This window comes from Lathamus discolor, chromosome Z (genome assembly GCF_037157495.1).
Source record: "Lathamus discolor isolate bLatDis1 chromosome Z, bLatDis1.hap1, whole genome shotgun sequence".
NCBI lineage: Eukaryota > Metazoa > Chordata > Aves > Psittaciformes > Psittacidae > Lathamus > Lathamus discolor.
In genome coordinates, this window is record NC_088909.1 from 30,751,902 (window position 1) to 30,769,267 (window position 17,366).

General features: G+C 41.6%; 1 long non-coding RNA gene across 1 annotated transcript in view; it reads left to right on the forward strand.

The window, feature by feature from the left end:
• The window catches only part of LOC136005758 (uncharacterized), a 29,200-nt gene extending 12,264 nt beyond the window's left edge, over window positions 1–16,936 (forward strand). The window contains exon 3 of the long non-coding RNA XR_010608873.1: window positions 16,769–16,936. This is a non-coding gene — a long non-coding RNA (uncharacterized LOC136005758). The remainder of the gene's footprint in view (window positions 1–16,768) is intronic.
• The last annotated feature ends 430 nt before the right edge of the window (window positions 16,937–17,366 follow it).

Below are 17,366 nucleotides of genomic sequence, written 5' to 3' on the forward strand. Positions count from 1 at the left end.
GCCTTTTCTGCTCATGCTGCTTCAGTCGAGTCACGCAGTTAGCTTATGAAACGTGAACTCTGAAAGCCCAAACCTGTTAAAAATGCTTCCCATTGCCAAACAAAGCAAAAATCTTTCCACTTTGGAATGAGCAACTTTCTGTGATCAACTAAGTCTGTTCTCTGATGAAAATAAATGTAGAATTCAGATCAATGAAGCGTGTGTGTGAAAGGGAAAGAAAGAGAGAGTGGGCGACTGGAAGTGAGAAGTGGAAGGAGCTGTGTATCCTTCAGTTTCCATATCTGCACATTCTAGCTAATAAAAAAAATATATAATAGCTTGTAGTATTTCCAGCAGAAATGGGAAGCTGTGACTGTACAGTCTGCAGCGAGCTTGAATCATGTGAACCAAATAGAATATCCTGTAGATTTTCTATAGATCTGCTCTCCACACACTTTCAAATAACCTTTAACAAAGGCAATGAATTTCTGCTGCATTGTAAAAATCTCAGTGTGCTGTGCTAACATGATACTAATGAGAAGTATCTTAAAGGATTTATCTTAAAGTATCTTAAAGAAGTTCGGGTTACAGAACTTCAGTAAATAAATCTGATTGTCCACCTGTACCATTTTGCTGGGATATGTTTTTTCATTGGTTTTTAAAGAGAAGCAGGTGTGGGGTGACTAATTCAAGCTGCAAAACCAAAAAGTTGTGTGGGTTGCTGCTTCTGTGATCTCTCTTCCCCACCCTCTGAGCTCTGCAATGTTTTGGCAAAGATTCAGATCCTATATGAGATATGAGATAGCTAATATAGGCCGTATATTAGACAGACTGTTAAGTAAGGTGAGAAGACAAAAAAGCAGGTGCACTAACTCCCCACAGAGTTCCATTACTGAACTGTTCCCAGCAACTACATTAACTTGGGAAAAAAAGAGCAAAAAAGTAATGATCCAAACAGGCTGCTGAAGGCTAAGTACATGGGGCAGCCTGTAAGTACTACCTGCAAGGATGTCCACTCAACCTACAGGTCTCATCCCTGCATTATATTCTGCCCCATCATTCTCTCTGCTAATTCTTAGGCTTGTCAGATGAAATTCCTCCTGGGTGTTGCTCAAGGAGTGATTAGTCCCCTTTTAGGTCATGGCATTCTCACTCCAGCTTCATCCCACTGAGATACATGTTGGCACCCTGCTTCAAAATTATTAGAGGCTTGAGTAAGTGCAAGGGGTAGATCGTGTTTATCATATTCTTGTCAGGAATTTGCCACTGCAGTCCAGGCAGATGTATGTAAGAAGTATGCAATGTAGAACTCTAATGGCGTGTACAGAATAGGAAAATATTTTTGTCGTTTCTTATCCTTATCCCATTAAACTGATACTATTAAAACATGACCTGCAATCCTAATAAAGTCCTTTATTCATTCACTTTTTTGTTTCAAGAAGCCATTTTATGGCCATTGCCTCCCAGTACCTTGTCTGAAGAAGGACGAGGGAAGATGCAGAGACTACGATGCTCTGAGCAAACATTGCTCACCTAGATCATACTTGGAGCTTGTGGTTCTGACTTTCTGGAGTGCTTGCTCTGGAACTCACTTTGCATGGGGTGGTAAATTTCCCACTGACTTTGCAGGGTTGTTCTGAAAAGTATGTCTCATGCACACCTGCAAACAGAAATTTAGTGCAAACCTTCTGTTCTTGAACTGGTAGCTGCAGCCCTGCTCCAGAGCTGGTCATTACCTCCACAAAACCAGCCACAATGCTGTCAGTGCGAGTGCCTATATAGTATACCTCTCCTTAAACAGTTACGGCTTTCCTCTCTTTTTATCCAACCCCTTCTTTTCCTTGAGAACATATTTCACCCACGTTGGCAATTCTAGTAACTGTGAAGGGGACACTTTCTTTTATATTTCAGAAGCTTTCACATTGTGCAGATACTGAAGAGTCCTGAAACTATAAAAGTTATATAGAAGGGAAATTCTGGTAACATTATTAATGCCTGTCATTTTCAAGATAAAAGCATTTCCTCAGTCTCCTTGTGATCTGATGGATTTATTGCACATAAAATTAGTACCTTTCAGTCTTTGAAACCAAGTTACATCTTAGTGACCTGATTCTCCCCCAGATCAGCAGACAGCCCCATGCAGGTGTGAATAGTTTATAGGGACTGGATTCTGCCTTGGTGGGATTTGCTATCCCTTGTATGTATGGAGAGAAAAAATCTTGAGGATAATGACTACTTTTTCAGTGCAGTGTAGGGAAGATGCAAATTGCTACTCTCTAAGCTTCACACAACTTGTATTACAAATCATACATCTTGCCAATGCCTCTTGTTTCATTCTGGGCTGTGTATTATAAGCACTGAGCATGTCTGAATGCCCCTGCCTAATTATTGCTGAAATATCCACTATTAACTGAGAGTATTACCACGAGGAGACCATTATTAATACATAATATCATTGTGCTATCACTATTATTGTTATAATTCTTTTATTCTTCAACCCCTATTTTCAGTGGCTTTCATAGTAAAATTACCTTTGAGGCTAAAATCTGACATTTGTTCTTCTCAAACCAGAGGAAATGAAAAAAATAAACAGCTGAATAAAATCCATGCAGTCATTTCAGAACAATGAAGCTGGGGAAATATTATGGGGCTTTTATCAATTAAGTGTGTATTTTTTCTTCCTTCTTCCTTCCTTCCTTCCTTCCTTCCTCCTTCCTTCCTTCCTTCCTTCCTTCCTTCCTTCTTTCTCTTTCTTTCTTTCTTTTTTCTTTCTTTCTTTCTTCTTTCTTTCTTTCTTTCTTTCTTTCTTTCTTTCTTCTTTCTTTCTTTCTTTCTTTCTTTCTTTCTTTCTTTCTTCTTTCTTTCTTTCTTTCTTTCTTTCTTTTTCTTTCTTTCTTTCTTTCTTTCTTTCTTTCTTTCTTTCTTTCTTCTTTCTTTCTTTCTTTCTTTCTTCTTTCTTTTCTTTCTTTCTTCTTTCTTTCTTCTTTCTTTTCTTTCCTTTCTTTCTTCTTTCTTTCTTCTTTCTTTCTTTCTTCTTTCTTTCTTTCTTTCTTCTCTTTCTTTCTTTCTTTCTTTCTTTCTTTCTTTCTTCTTTCTTTCTTTCTTTCTTTCTTTCTTTCTTTCTTTCTTTCTTTCTTTTCTTTCTTTCTTCTTTCTTTCTTTCTTCTTCTTTCTTTCTTTCTTTCTTCCTTTCTTTCTTTCTTTCTTTCTTTCTTCTTTCTTCCTTTCTCTTCTTTCTTTCTTTCTTCTTTCTTCCTTTCTTTCTTTCTTCCTTTCTTTCTTCTTCTTTCTTTCTTTCTTTCCTTTCTTTCTTTCTTTCTCTTCTTTCTTTCTTTCTTTCTTTCTTTCTTTTTCTTTCTTTCTTTCTTTCTTTCTTTCTTTCTTTCTTTCTTTCTTTCTTCTCTTTCTTTCTTTCTTTCTCTTCTTTCTTTCTTTCTTTCTTTCTTCTTCTTTCCTTTCTTTCTTTCTTTCTTTCTTTCTTTCTTTCTTTCTTTCTTTCTTTCTTCTTTCTCTTTCTTTCTTTCTTTCCTTCCTTCCTTCCTTCCTTCCTTCCTTCCTTCCTTCCTTCCTTCCTTCCTTCCTTCCTTCCTTCCTTCCTTCCTTCCTTCTTCCATCCTTCCTCCCTCCCTCCCTCCCTCCCTCCCTCCCTCCCTCCCTCTCCCCCTCCCTCCCTTCCTTCCTCTCTCTCTCTTTCTCTCTTTCTTTCTTCTTTTTTCTCTCTTTCTTCCTTTCTCCCTTTCTCTCTATTTTCTTGCTTTTCTTGCTTTTCCATTGCAGACTCTCTCAAATAAATAGAGTTGAATTTAAAGATCTAAATTGGCATGTGCACAGTTTTCAATGAAGATCACATGCTTTTGTAAGTTTGGAAAAAATGGTTAAGAAGCACATTACATGCACTGTATATATTATTTTTCCATCCTGCTTCTTCCAGCTCAATCCTCTGGGACACAGAGACTGCCTGAGAAATGGGCAATGCTGTTGATTCCCAATGAAACCACTATGAGCAACCAACTTCTAAGCCCCCAGGGACATGGATGTGCAAAACTTCATGTCCCTCCCACCTTTACAATGGCTGCCAAAGCTTTAAACCTTATCTTTCGTGTGAAAGCCAGGGCTTCTTTTCAGCTAGATTCACAAAAATCTACTTTGGCTGCCTTTAATAACCTAGAGTATGGCCTAAACTCTGTCCTTCCAAGGCTATTTTCTCCAGCTCTTTCTTCCACCATGGACTCTGTCTCCCTGTGTAATTAGCTCAGGCCAGACCCATGGTGTCCTGATTTTTCTGCTTCCACCCTGGAAGCCAGCTCATACCCTCCCCTCGCTGCTGTCTTGAGCCAATCTCGTAGCCCCCTGTACTCCCACTGTGTTGGTGGCATGCCCTACAGTTTGGGAATAGCTGCCATAATTAAACTGTTCAAAACTGAGGAGCCTGCAGGGTTTGATTTATGGGGAAAAGCCATAAACTAAATATAGCTTTGCTAAATGACGAGTATGTTGGGATTAATAGTTTTGCAGAAATAAATGGCATGTATGTTCACCAGAACAAAGAAAATTATTAAACAGGAATGTGGAGATAGAAGTGAGAGGTTTCTTTGTGCCTTCACCTCCTCTCCTTGCTCCATTGCCCCTTTTGCTTCCCACGTTGCCATCTGGCTCAGCCAAAGCGAGATGCTCTATCCGGATAGTGCAGTCAGGGGGTGAGGCAGAGTTGTGTGGAGTCCCTCATGCCTGGTTGCTCCATGTGGTGCTGGAGTGCCTCTTTAGGCTCTCTTGTAAGCTGGCAGAGGTCCTGGTGCTGGCTTCTTGATAGTCATTCTGGATGGCAAACCCGCAATGCACCACTGGTAGATCTAACAGACTGGAGATTGCTCAAGGCAGGTGTTGTGTGGCCTAATTTTGCGGGCATTAAATGCCAATTCATTTTTTTTAATTACTTTCTTTTTTTTCTTTTTTTTTTTTTTTTTTTCCAGGAGCACTAAATTGCACTGTTTTAAAAACAGGAAGTCTACGTTAAAAAGCTGTGTAAAACCATTATGTTGTAGCCAACACTCCAGGCTTTTCTAATTAGGTCATTTGGAAAAAAGATGACCTTTTAGTTTCTGTGCTGCTTTTCTAGGGTCACATGTTTCTAATTATCATTTGTATTTTACTTCGCTAAAGCTGTTGACAAGCTGTGACTCTGTGTGCGCGTGTGTGTGTGTTTTGGTTTGTGTGAGGGAGAAAAAAAGGTCGAAAAAGAGACAGTACACATGCTTCATAGGGTTGCTGTCTGCAAGTGTTCAGTCAGCAGAAGAGGACATGTATGCACTAATTTTAAGCTGGTCCAAGTGGAAGCCTGAGAATCTATAAGGTGAAGAAACCCAAAAGAGTTCTCCAGAGTCTGTGTCCTTTTCAGCCAGCTTCCCCTGAGCTTGTCTGAAGTCCCTTCATGAGTGTTTGCTCTCTCTTGGTCCAAGCATCATGGGGAGCAGACTGTGAGGGACACGCAAGCGGCTTTTCAGCTTCTTTACAAATGTTAGCCAGAAAGTCAGTGAGGAAACGGCTCTCTGACTGCGATAATACAGAAAGACAAATTTTTAAAAGGAAGAAAATCTGCATTTTTCAAGCTGCATTTTGAGTATAGACAATCTGCCATCAGAAGCAGACATCAATTACAGTTGCTTGATTCATTCTGTGTCATACACTCAGCTTTAGAGTGAGCACAGCTGTAGACCAACACACACTTCTTGCAGAACACTAGGAAAGTACAAGAAAGCGCCTTGATCTCTGCATTCACTGGTCCATTCATGGCTAACAGCACAGAGACATACAAGAAGAGGCTGAGAGAGATGGGCTTGCTCAGCCTGGAGAAGAGAAGGCTCCAGGGAGAACTTGGAGCAGCTCCTAGTGCTTAAAGGGGCTACAAGAAACCTGGAGAGGAGCTTTGGACAAGGACCTGGAGGGACATGACTTAGGGGAATGGCCTTAACCAGGGGAGAAACCCTTAACCAGAGGGATGATTGAGATGAGCTGCTAGGCAGAAGTTCTTCCTTGTGAGGGTGGTGAGGCCCTGGCACAGGTTGCGCAGAGAAGCTGTGGCTGCCCATCCCTGGCAGTGTTCAAAGCCAGGTTGAACAGGGCTTAGAACAACCTGGTCTAGTGGAAGGTGTCCTTTTCTGTCACAAGGGGTTGTAACTGAATGAGCTTTAAGGTCCTTTCCAACCCAAACCATTCTGTGATTCTATGATTCTATGATATTGAAGTTTCATGGTCATGGGCAAGGGCAGCATGTCAGGTCCTAGGCACTGAGACTAAATGAAAGTGGAACTAAGACATGCACTTTTGGGTGCAGATGGCAGAGGAAGGAAATGAGTGCTGTGCTTGGGGAAGCTGTGAGATCCTTTCTGGAGCAGCAAAGCTATGGGCACAACTTTCTGCTGCAGGTGCAAGGGTACTGGTGTGCATGGGTTGGTAGGCTGGCTTCTCTACAAAAGTGTTTGCTGCAGAGCAATGTACAGCTCTTGTCCAGTGCTCCAACAGAGCCACATTGTTGTTGGGATGAAAAATAGAGAAAGAGACACCCAGGATATTCTCTCAAAGAAAACAACATATAATGCATATTCTAAGAGCCGCTCGATATTCCAACTGACTTCATCCATTGGTTCTGCTGCTTGAAAATAAAAGGTACCGTTCATGAACTTTGGAATTAGACCACCAGCTTGTCTAAAAAAGAGTTTAGTCCTTTGGTAGCTAATCTCTTGTGCACCCCTGATTAAACTGCGGTAGGTAGTAGTATATTTTGTGGTGGAATGAACTCTTAGGAATTTAGATCTTCTGACTCAGCATAGCTGTTTACTGGCCACTCATAATTATTTCAGTTGTACAGTAACTGGAAAAATTAAATCAAGATCCTCGAGATCTGACACTGGGTTGTACTCACTGTTCCAGGAATGAATTTCATCTCATCATTTCTCATAGGAAAAATCTGTTTACAAAGAAGACTGAAAAGGGGAAAGGGTTCCCATCTGTGAGTGCTGCTTTCTGAAGATTATGCTATAGCTTCATGTGAAACAGAGAGAGCATATTTCACTTCAGCAAAGATCATGAGGCAGTTATTAATGAGAACATGGTTGGGTCAATTTTTATCGAGAATGTATCCTATGGGTTAAAAATTGGTTGTGCTGTAGGAGCACAGGCTAACATCTACCTTTGTGAATGGCCCTGATTTAGAAAAACACCGAACAGGTGATGGATGTTAAATTTGAATTTTTGGATGTCAGTTTTGAAACAAGGCACCAATGTTGCACAGGCTTCCCAACTGCAATCTGAAATGTTGCTATGACAGTTTTCAAGGTTTCTTTAGTTCTTGGCTATCTGTAGGTGGTTTCCAGGAAGAGGCACAAATCAGCATTTGCAGAAAGACGAGTTACCTATAAATTGATGTTAAAATATAGCTGGCATTTAGTTTTTATGTGTGTGATGATCTCTGTGTACACACACCCAGGCACAAACACACATACATGTGAATCACTAACTTTCATGTGAATTTGGTGTCTTGTGGTGCTAGTCCTACCATCAGCAAGTGTAGGCTTAGAAAAACATTTCATGCACAGCATGAGTATCTCAAACAAGTGTGCAAATGGTGGCACTTGCCTTGTGATCATCATTTACAACACTTGTGATGATGCTGTATGTGGGTTTGTAGTTGTGTAACATCATCTGCTCTCCTTGTGTCTGGCTGCTTGAGCAGCCACCTTGATCTCAAAGTGAAAAAGAACCTATTTCCAGGAAAAGGTTGTACCTGACGTGTTGCAGAACCAAGCTGAAAACCAAACAACCATGTCACCATCAACAAAAAAAAGAGCTTTTAACCTTAGTCTGAAAAAAGTTTTTCAAAATGGCTTTAAAAGTAAGTTTAGTTACAGATCTCCAGCCTGGAACAATGGCACAGCAGTGCCTTTTCAATGCGAAACCTCTAGTGCTCAAAGGAAAATAAATTCATTAGGCAAATCATGCATAACTTGCTTTCTTATCTTTGAGACTAACAGCAAAGGTTTGGTGGTAATCAAGGGGTGGGGACACTGCCCAATCAGTGTTTTGAGGATTTCTGTTGTGAATAAGATAACAAACTGCTGATGAGGTCCACTCATGCTGTGTGTCAGACTGCACAGTCATCATGTGCAATCAGTTCAGTCCAAATCTCCATGGGGATGCTTTGAAGGCATCTGAGCTTCACCAGGACCCCCTGCATGCTTAAAGGGAATTGCGCATTCAAACACTTCACTCAGCACCACGATTACTTGCATAAGGTGACACTTGGACTCAAATCAGCTGTCTTCTAAGCAAAGCAAAGAAGCAAGCCAGCACAGTGAGCACTGCAAGGGGGGGAGTCTGCTCTTGGAGGACAAATCCCTACGCAACCAGACCAATTCTGAGCCTGGGACCCCTTCCAACCCAAATTATTCTGTGACTATACATTGTATCCACTGTCTTGTATTTTCGTGTACAAGGTTGTGCTGCCATGGGTTTGCACATGTAGCTTCTGCACCATCCCCCTGTTGGGTCAGCAGCAGCTTAGTTGCACTCAGCATTGCCAGGACCACTAAAGTTCTGTCACTAAAACCAGGCTAACCATCTGGCAGCTGATACCATGCATAGGCAGGCAGAAAGACACAAGGTACAGGGTTTTTTCCTATCTGCCAAAGTGAATGGGTCTGAAAACTGAAGAAAGGCATTAAGTGCTGGTTTCAGATATATTGGCTAGGCTATTTCCTGATGCTAGTCTAGCACCTAATCCCTGGCTTTTCATTCCCTTTTTCACCTCTCCCCATTCCTACAGCCGCATTATTAGTCCTGCCATCACAAGATCTATATAAGAAGAGTAACAATTAACCAAACATTTTGATAACCTGAGAGCAGCAGGAGGAAAAGTTCTGGTCTGTGTTTTAATTCTTGGGTCAGAGCCTCTCTGTCAGTGTTAACTTCTATGATGCATTGCCTTGAGCAAATATAGTAAGTAATAAGAAGTTCCTGAGTTTATAATTGGGTTTGTTGAATATCTTCCAAGTCTGCTCTGCTCTGTTTCCTACAGGGAAGAAGCAAAACATACCCAGTGCATATGACCAAAAAAAAACCCACCAGAAAACCTAGAAAGAAGTGGTTAAATTGACCTACATACTAGCAATTTTGCTGACCAGATTACTTAAAAGGCTAAAGGGCTGCAGATGTCAAATCCATATATGTATCAGTAAAATGATCATGATAATCACAGCTTATAAAACAGAGCTGAAATGCTTCATTAGGTACTGACAGTTTCTAAACCATGTTGTCACTTTCTGAAAATATGTCACACTGGCATTTATTATTTTTTTCTAGATATGGGGAGAAAGAAATAGAGAATTGCACTGTGAAGCATGGATGAGTTGAAAGCAAATCAAAAAGGCCTTTTTTTGAACCAACGGTGAGATCACCGTTCTCTTTCAGCAAAGCAGGACAATGTATTAAATAAAACTGCTCTTAACCTGTTGGGCACTTGAATCCCTTGGGTTTCCTGTAGTTCTTCTATTGAAGAGCAGGCTTAAGAAGTACAGATTTCAACAGCTTTAAATTGCCAGTAGCTCCATGTAAGGAAATGTAAAATTTAAAGGTAAAGCGAATTCATTGCTGCAATCGTATTATGATAACCTGCACTTGAGATTGTTCATTTTTAAAAACTGTTGGTTTGGCTTTCTTTTCTTTTTTTTTTTTTTTAAGTTGTACTCTGGGAAATTTGTTTTATGCTTTGTCTCATATGGTTTACCTGTTAGTCTTCAGGTAATTCTGAGAAAGAGAGGAATATTTTACTCAGAAATGTGACATAGGCTTGTGGGAAAAATATGCTCTTGTGTAGTCTAAATGAATGGTGTACTTAACCCTCCCTTTCAGAATGTAATTCAAGTCATACTTTAATAATGACTATGCTTACTTCTGCATATTTTAATAATGGTACCTTTCAAGGAAGCTCTTCATAATAAAAGTAAGATCCCCAGTTTGAATCTACAGATATGCAGCACACATACCAACACACACCACACATACCAACGCATACCATGTCCACCAAACTGATCTGCAAAGTCCATCTTGTGAAGGATTTTCTAGCAAGAAGAGCTTTTCAAGTGAGCCAGAACGTCTGGCGGAAGAGGCTCAAGTAACCATTTTTCATGTATTACGTGTAACCACCAAAATAATTATCCTTGCAATATGGAGGAATAATGAGGCTGCTCTGGATTACAACCCTTTATTTTGTCTCACAAAGATTCATATGGATTCTTCTTCTTTTTCTCTTCTTCATGTATTTCATGGTCACTGCAGTATTGCTCTGTCACCAGCCCTAGGAAGCAAGAATGGGTTGGCATAAATGAGTTACAGGTGTACCATACCAGGGCAATACTCCTCATCTAGGTAAAGATGGTGACAAGGAGACTTCAGGTATGGCAGCACCAGAAAGAATTAGACTGGACCTAATCCTCAAAGTAAGGATGAGAATAAAATAATGACCTGAGAGGTGGTCAGAGGTCATGTAAGAGTAGGGTGAGATCATCTTATATTTTAAGCTATTAAATGAAAAAAAAAGAGAACATTTACTTATTAATATCATTTCCTAATCATTCTTATAAGATTTTAATGAGTGACAAACTGACTCTGGATACAAATTTATGATTTCCCAAAATAACAATTTGATTGGTTTGAGTGATGTCTTGCATCAGTTAATCACAGTTAATTTTGCTTCTGAAGCTATTTGACTTTGCCAGTCTATCACAACTTCCATGTGCACAGCTATATTTCCACAGCTGTATCTCTTTCCTTTGTCTAGTGTAAACCCCAGGACCCAGGGAGACTTTCTTCTCCAACCTTCCTTCCTGTTCTATGCATGGACCAGCTCACACATACATATCTGTTCATCTAGCTATTTTCTTCTTTTTGTCTGAATCATCCTATGGTCAACTTCTAGCCTTGGTTTCTTAGCAGAGTCAGAAAGTAGAAATAATTACAATGAGAAGATTAACCTGTAGCAGTCTGTGCGAAGGCTTCCTCCCATTTCTATTATATCAAAAAAAAAAAGCCCAGAGAGGAAGAAATTGTTACAAGGGCCTGTAGGGACAGGACAAGGGGGAATGGCTTTAACCTGACAGAAGTCTTAAGCAGAAGTTCCTCCCTGTGAGAGTGGTGAGGCCCTGCCACAGGTTGCCCGGAGAATCTGTGGCTGCCCCATCCCTGGCAGTGTTCAAGGCCAGGCTGGATGGGGCTTGGAGCAACCTGGTCTAGCGGAAGGTGTCCCTGCCCATGGCAAGGGGTTGGAACTGGATGAGCTTTAAGGCCTTTTCTAATCAAAGCCATTCTATGGTTCTATAACATAATTGTCCCTATCCACTTTTCTGATACCATAATAATAAAATAAAGGGAAAGGACATGTGCTGCACCTGCCTTAGTGAGGTTAATCTGAGAAAGGGAGTTCTTCTATTTTCTTACACTTATACAACCACAGCTTGCCTAAGAAATAACATTAACATAGATCTTGTGTTGTACCTGGAAGTACTGAAGCCACAGTTTTCCACTTTAATGCCAGGCCTGGAAAATGGTGTTACACACCTAAATAAATATGGTTTGCCTTGAAGGGAACAGCCTTAGGAGCCAAAGGTATTTAGCGTTTAGATAAAGTACTCATATCAATTTCTCTGATGCAAATGACTCCCCCTCCGATGCAATCACCCTGAGTTCAACTGTTATGTATGGATGTGTGGATGAAGGCTGCAGTGAGCAAGGAGGCAAAGATGAAAGAGTGACAGCAGTATTGCTGGCTGGAGGAATGAACCTATTACAAAGGAAAAGTTAAGTCTAAACCACTCTGCAACAATGGCAGAGGACTCACTTAGATATGTGGATGCTGTTGGCTGACACTCAGTGCAAAACCAGGCAACTGTTCACCAGATGTGTTCAGCTATATGCGTGCTACCCTGGCCCTGTACACAGCCTGTCACATACCACAACTGCATTGCTTGGGGTGGGCTGTGAGAAGCAGAAAGGAAGGCCAGAGCACAGTTGACATTTTTCTTTTTACTGTTTGTTTTATATCCTCCCACTCCTCATTTTCCTACTCCTACACCCTGGTGCTGCGTACTGATGAGAAAATACTTGGTTCAGACCCAAGCAGCTATTTTTGGTTATTAAGGTTGGTGCTGGCTGCCCAGCCTACACTTTTTAACTTGCCAGAGTTGCATGGGGCCATTGGGTTTGCATTGTCAGCATTTAAGGGTGCATTTAAAAACGATTCTGAAAGCACTCACACATGTGCATGAATCTAGGTACAAATGCACGTACAGAGCCTTCCACCCCATATATTACCTTAGGCAGAAGAAGCTATCTTTGGACAGGTTTCACAGATATTCTGTCCTTTCCAGCTCTTACGAGTAACTCTTGTAAAAATGAAGAAAAATGACAAATGAAGGTGCTGGATGATGAAATAAGAAAGTATGTTTTTAGGATAAAAGTATGCAACTGAAAGGATAGGGGGACAAGTGGCATCACAGAAGGACATATGTTTCTGTCCACTTGGAAAGTGGACTGTGAATTTATATAAAAAAAATATTAGGGAGAAACCCTAGGATTAAGTGATTTGAACAGTGAACTTCCTCATTGTTGGTGAGGGACAAGAAATAAAAGAATACTCCTGTCACTAAACGGAGCACTCAACTCCTGTGTTACACTGTTCATACAACAAAAAGCAAACCATTTCCCAAATCCAGATCAGCTCAGCATCTTCGCCTTCCCCAGGCGAGCTCTGAATGAGGCATTTTCACCAATGCCATCACAGCAGGGCTCATGGCCCAAGTAGATTCAAGTTGAAGCCTATTTTACACTAACGTTTGACACTGCTTTCCTGGTGGGGGTGAGAATAGAGAGGAGCATGTACATGAAGGTGACATACCATATGGCCATTGTGCTTTGGTCTTTTTTATTCTCTGGACTTGTGCCACAAGGGTTGGTTGGCTATGGCTTATGAGGCAAGAAATGCAGCAAAAGGAGCTGTGGCACCATGTGACATTTTGTAGTTACCCCATTCACCAGGCTTCCAGACCTTGAGATGGTTTCCAGATCATTTTCTTGTGTGAATTTTTGAACCAAAAGCTACCAGATTGTCAGGTTCTTTTGTGTTTCTAGTGGAGGTGATCACTGCAACAACCCTGGGCTTGGACACAGATCACAGACCATGTCAGCCTGCTGCAGTCATGTTAGGAAGCTAATGAAGCTGGCTGGTAGTGGGCTTGAGCAAGATTATGTGCTAACCTGTTACTGTAACTCATGCTGTGACTTATTTCATGTAAGCTGTCTCTGGAAAACCTGTTTGAGTGCTCACTGCTATTGCCAGCTGCCTTCTACAGTCAAGGAACAGCCATGTGCTCCTTCTGAAACTGCAGGCCTGGATGCTGGCAGGAGCACTGTCTTTAAGGTATTTTGCTTTAGGAAGTCCTGCAGTGGCGATCATGCTAGTGCTGGTGTTCTCTGTGCCCCCTGGAAAAGGAGCGCACTGGGGATGCCTATGTTGGCAGCTAAACATTTTGGTTTTGGCATCTTGCTGGTCTTCCTTCACAATTTTCTGCGATACATACTCAAGGATCCCCTGCAACAGGGTGAGTCAGTCACTTCACATCATAGTGCATGAAGCAGAAGGCAGCTCCATCCGCCCAGGAGCTGTAATGCATGACAGCTGAGATAGCAGCTAAGGCTCTGTCCTCCCGGCTGTGGGAAAAGGGCCTGGAAAGAGGTCAGCAAATCTGTACAGAGATGTCGTCACGATGCTCATCTTATTCTGCAGCAACTGACCTTTTTTTGCTCAACATTTTAAAGCCAGACTTTGGGCACAACTTGCTCTGAAGGAAGTCACTGCCACTATTTTATTTTATTTTTGCCCATGAGTGTCACAGGGAGGGGAGAAATTAACCTCTCAGAACTACCACAAATGGACAGAAATGCTGGCCTTGATCTGGGAGCACACACACAGATGATGGGGCCCGTGCAACAAGCAAGAAGATGCCTGGAGAAGGCTCTGGGTAGACCTTATAACAACAGTCTTCCAATACCTAAAGGGGGCCAACAAGTCAGCTAGAGAGGGGCTTTGGACAATGGCCTGTAGGGACAGGACAAGGGGGAATGGCTTTAACCTGACAGAAGGGAGACTGAGATGAGCTCTTAGGCAGAAGTTCCTCCCTGTGAGAGTGGTGAGGCCCTGGCACAGTGTGCCCAGAGAAGCTGTGGCTGCCCTATTCCTGGCAGTGCTCAAGGCCAGGCTGGACAGGGCTTGGAGCAACCTGGTCTAGTGGAAGGTGTCCCTGCCCATGGGTGAGCTTTAAGGTCCCTTCCAACCCAAACCATTCCATGATTCTATGACTGCAGTCACAGGTCAGCTGCTTGGAGGTTTACAAAGCCTCAGACTGCAGGGTGGGTGGCTTTGCTTTCAAAGCAAATTGATATTTACCCCATTTTAACCCAACCTGCCATAGTCTCTGCCTTACCAGAGCAATCTTGACAACACTCACATGCCTGCAAACACCAGCAAACAAAGTACATTAAATCTATGCATGGCTATTTTTGGTAAGCTAAAGGAAAAATAGCAGCCTGAATTGGGAAAACCTGGGAGTCTGCCAAGGCCATGATGTAAAGCTTTCCAAGTGAATGCTATGGCTGAATCAGTAAAAACATGTCTGAGTCAGGATATGCTGTAAGATCTTGCCTTCTGAAATTCAATCCTCCTCTCTCACGGAGAGGTAATATTTCATGCTATTAACCCTTTCTCCTCTGCTGAGGAATGAGCATTAAATCTGCATAATTCAAAAGCTTCATTTAATTTAGGAGGAAATGCTTTGTTTAGTATTCAGCATTTGGCTGCTAACAAAGAAGTCTGAATATACTAACAAAGCCAGAAATTCCCAGTGGAGAAATAATGAAAACCACTGGTATATTCTTAAAGCCTTTTTATTTTTAAATCACATCAGTGGATTCTTGCACAACAGTCATATTCAGCTAGCTGCTAGCTCAGAAAAGGCAGCAACTTTGAAAAATATATTTCCATATTTCCCCATATTTCTAATTTACAAAGTTTTCCTTTGTATCTGTCTCCTTTCAACTATGCGTGTGTTTGATTTTCTTCTCCTGTGAGATATAGATAGGATTGTTAATAGGGCCGTCCCCTAAAAGGAAAAGGATTCAGCAGGAAAATACTTCATATTACTGGAACAGGAATAATTTCCCTGGACCTCTCCCCAACACCTTTACAATAAAGGCAATTCCAGGAGCTTATATGACTTTCAACAGGAGAGGCTTTAGCGAACAGGAAACAATACCCAAAATGCAAAGTCTCTTTCCCTTTGTGAAAATGGTTTGCAGATCCAATCCCAGCACCTCTCTAGGAAAAGATTTATTAATGAAGGGGTGGCTAGTAACAGTAAACTATCTGAATTACACAGTAAGTTTGTTTGAGGAATATCAAACTCTCTTAGTGGGCATCATGATAGTATTTATCTGAACAATAATAGTGACTGCTTCAAGCTCAGAATTGGTTTTGCACTGAGAGACATTGCAAAGCTCCACATTTCCCATGTTGCCCCCTTTTTCCTTCCTTTATTGGCTACTGCTCCACTCATGAATCTCCTCCATGCTCTGTTCTCCTTCATCTCCTGCAGCTTTCACTGCACTTTTATTTTTTTTTCCTGCTACTATCTTGGGTGTCTTTTTTCTTTCTTCACATCTCCCTACTTTATGCTGTGCTCCTACTTTCACTTTGCTACAAGTCAGGATCTGGCAGAAACCAGTGGAAAAACTGAGCACACACTTGTGTACATTTGTGACTGTGCTGAGAGGCAGAGTTTCATCAGTCTGCCATTTGGCTTGTGCCTGCCCCTTCAGACAACTTGCTGCAAAGCTCAGCACAGTACGGAGGGTCTTACAGGTCTTACAGGTGATATTCCAAGGAAGGAGGGGGGAAAAAGTGCACAGGAATATAATCTTCCCTGCAAATACTGGGAGATTCTGGGGTAAAGCTAGAAACTCCCAGTTTGTAAATTTCATATGGCTGAAGAGCGCATCTGACAGCCAGCAACATGCCTAACTCACTGGATAAATAACAACAAAAATAAATGGTGTTCTAGACATTTTTCTCTGTCCCTGCTCTAGGTGCTCATCGACTTATCTCCTGATAATTCACAATGTATCCAAAAAGCGTGTGATACATATATTTATAGTTTCAGAAAATAAGGAGACTTTGCAGTCTCAGAGCAGACTCAGAGACTTTGAAGTCTTGTAGCAGCAAGCTTGTATCTAGATCTACCTATAACAGCTTCTGAGACATTGTTAAAGTGCAGATCTCTCTATACATAGCTCTGTGGCTCCTGAACTGTAGGTTTTAATGCAGCTGGGTGTCTTGTATGTCCAAATAGAGACATGGACATGGAGAGGTGTGAAAAAGATTTCATATCTTTATTTGAAGGATGGTATTTCTAGCTCAAGCTGATCAAAGACTGCAGGGTCTGTTAATGCAAGCAGTCTTGCACCACCTCAAATTACTGCTATCATCACAGAACTGCTGTGATTATTTCTTCAGCTATACATGTGAGATTTGCTAGGCAAATAGAAAATCCTTTGAACTTCAGGGTCTTTCTGGATGTTCCAAGCTGGCTGACTGGCAGACCTCAGCGCCATGAGCTCTGGTTCTAATTTTGAATAAAACTAAATAACAAAAATAATTTAAAATATCACAAAGAATGAAATTTCGTTTCAGGTGCAGATCTACTGGGAGAAGTGTCTGTGTCCCTCAACCCCTGTACTGCTGCTTACTGTGGAGGTGGACTGGCAGGGACCCAGTGCCTCCTCCTCCTCTATCGCTATGGGCACCATTGACTGTCTTGGGGTGCTTGAGCCAGGAAAATGGTTTGGGTAATGATGTGTATGAAGCATGAGAAGTGAAATAAAATTGTATTGTGCTGAGTTACTGCCTTCCATGATAGCTGTTTATCCCCCTCAACAGTCCTTCTGTTGCATCTCTCACAGAGGCCTTTTAAACCTCTGGGGCATTTTAACTTTCTTTTGCTTCTCTCAGCCACGGGAGAGCTCTCCCTTGGCTGGTTACCCTCCTGAATCTATTGCATGCCAGGCTAAATTTTTGGCCCAGGCTGTTCTTTATGTGTTGTTCTTCCATTGAATCTGCCTGATGGCTTTTCACTGGGGGACTGGCACTGACACATATTTCCTTCCAGCAGCATTCTGTTCAGTTAGTGCTCTATGACAGGTTGCAGTCCCTACTCAGCAGCAGCTGGGGAGTTGAAACATAAGCCTGTTTTTTGCTTGGTAGGCCTACAGAGGCTGCTCCATCAAGATCT